Genomic DNA, 2,456 nt, shown 5'->3' with positions numbered 1-2,456 from the left:
GATGATGAGAGACTTGGTAGAGCAGGAGCAAGTGCTGATTCACCAGGCACACCAACTGGAGGTGGGAGAAAAGATCTAGAGGCTCCTATGAACCACAAGTGGCTCAGCAGAGATCTAAGACTAAAATGCTCAATAAAAATGAAAGGACAGCTATAATTGCAGACATGCACAACATATTCATTTCTCTTCACAAGTATTCTAACTCTAGATGTTAGTCCAAGGGAAGGGTGGTCATAGAGCTTCTGATGAGTGAGAACCAGACACTGTTGGTCATCATCTGTGCTACACTTTACAACTAGAAACCCTTTTAGGTTAATAAAAAGACAGGAGTACAAGAGATCAGTGTCTATAGTAGCTTGGGGGCTTTCTTGACAAGTGTGCCTGGTGCCTGCTACACTCGAGATAGTCTCAAGGCTACAATAGAACTGGCGGCCATTTTATTATTAAAAGTAGCTGAGTACACGCCCTAGCATTGGAATGAGTCTGGAGAGTTTTAATTTTATTCTTGCCACCTATAGAGTGCGCGGAAATAGCCAAAGATAAACAAGAAACATCTACGTGGTGATATCACTAGCACTATAGGGCAGTTCGACACTCTCTCTAATATAATGGACTCTTGCTAAAACTAAAACTAGAAGCACTTGAAGAATAAAACAAAAACTATAACTAAAATAAGTTATAACAATAAATAAAACTAAAATTGCATAGCTAAACTAAAATAAAACTTAAAATTATAGAAATAGGAAACTAAAACTTAAACTAAAATTATTGTACTATACTAAAACAACACTAGTCCTCCATGCATTACCTTCATGGCCTTAGGGACTAGGCCAATGGGGCTAATATGCACTTGGTCGAAAAGAGGCCATGGGCTTGACATACGGCCAGCAGTTATCTCCTCCCTGATGTAAGTACAAATAACCTTTGGCTGTGAGTGACAGCATGAGTGATTCCGTGTTGAGGATAAAAAAGCACTGGGGAGGACAAGCCATTATAAAACCAATCCCTCTATCCATAAATAGCCAAGCGTTTATCCTGATCGTGGGCCAGGAAAAACGACAAGAGTGGTAAGTTTACTAGTGAAGTTGGCACAAGGCAGTTACTGGGGGATAGCCCGCAGACCCTGCCAAGTCTCGGAAATCATCCCAGTAAATGTAGCAATCCCCCACCAGACCCATGAGAGCTTGCGTCCTCTCAAACAACACAACCTACCAGAATGAAGAAACATGAGCTGAGCATGAGCAATTAAAGCTGGGAGATGGTGTGGCAGAGAGAGCATGGAGATTGTTAGGCAGTGATAGCAGGGAGATGGAGTGGCAGTGAGAGCAGGGAGTTTGTGTGGCAGTGGAAGCAGTGAGATGATGTGGCAATGAGTGCAGGGAGATAGTGTGGCCGTGAGAGCAATGAGATGGTGAGCCAGTATAAGCGGAAAGTTAATGTGGCTGTGGGAGCAGGGAGATGGTGACACAGTCAGAGCAGGGAAATGGTGTGGCAGTGAATGCAAGGGAAGGTGGGGCATTTATTGCTGAAAGATTGTGTGACAGAGAGAGCAGGAAGATGGTGTGGCGGAGAAATAGTGTGGCACTTACAGCAGATAGATGGTGGGGCAGGGAGAGCAGGGAGTTGGTGTGGGCAGTGAGAGCAGGCAGTTGGTGTGGCAGTGAGAGCTCGCATAATGTGTGGTAGGGAGAGAAGGGGTATGGCGTGGCAGTGACAGCAGGGAGATGCCATGGCAGTGAGAGCAGGAAGATTGTGTGGCAATGATATGGTGTGGCGTTGAGAGCAGCGAGATTGTGAGGCCGTGAGAGTATTGAAATAGTGTGGCAATGAGAGCACGGAGATGATGTAAAAGTGAGAGCAGGAAGATGGTGTGGCAGAGGGAGCAGTGAGATTGTGTGGCTGTGAGAGCAGGCAGTTGGTGTGCCATTGAGAGTAGATGTTGGTGTGGTAATAGCAGGAACATATTGTGGGAATGAGAGCAGGGTGTTGGGGTGGCAGTGAGAGTAGGAGCTGGTGTTGTAGTAAAAGCAGGGAGATGGTGAGGCAGTAAAAGAGCATGGAGTTGGTGTGGCAAAGAGTTGCTGTGGCAGTGACAGCAGGGAGATGGTGAGGCAATGGGAGCAGGGAGATGGTGTGGCAGTGAGAGCAGGAGATAGTGTGGCAGTGACAGCAGTTAGATGGTGTGGCAGTAAGGCAGGAAGGTGGTGTGGCAGTAAGGCAGGAAGGTGGTGTGGCAGTTGGAGCAGTAACATTGTGTGGCATTGATAACAGGAAGATGGTGTGGTAGTGAGAGGAAGGAGATTGTGTTTGGCAATGAGAGCAGGGAGATGTGGCTGTGAGGGGAGAAAGACGTGGCTGTGACAGCAATGAGATGATGTGGCAATGAGAGCAGTGAGATGGTTGGCATTGAGAGAAAAGAGATGGTGTGGCAGTGAGAGCAGAAAGATCTTGTGGCA

This window comes from Amphimedon queenslandica, unplaced genomic scaffold (assembly GCF_000090795.2).
Source record: "Amphimedon queenslandica unplaced genomic scaffold, v1.1 AMPQUscaffold_13512, whole genome shotgun sequence".
Lineage (NCBI taxonomy): Eukaryota > Metazoa > Porifera > Demospongiae > Haplosclerida > Niphatidae > Amphimedon > Amphimedon queenslandica.
Note: the sequence above shows the minus strand (reverse complement) of the source record.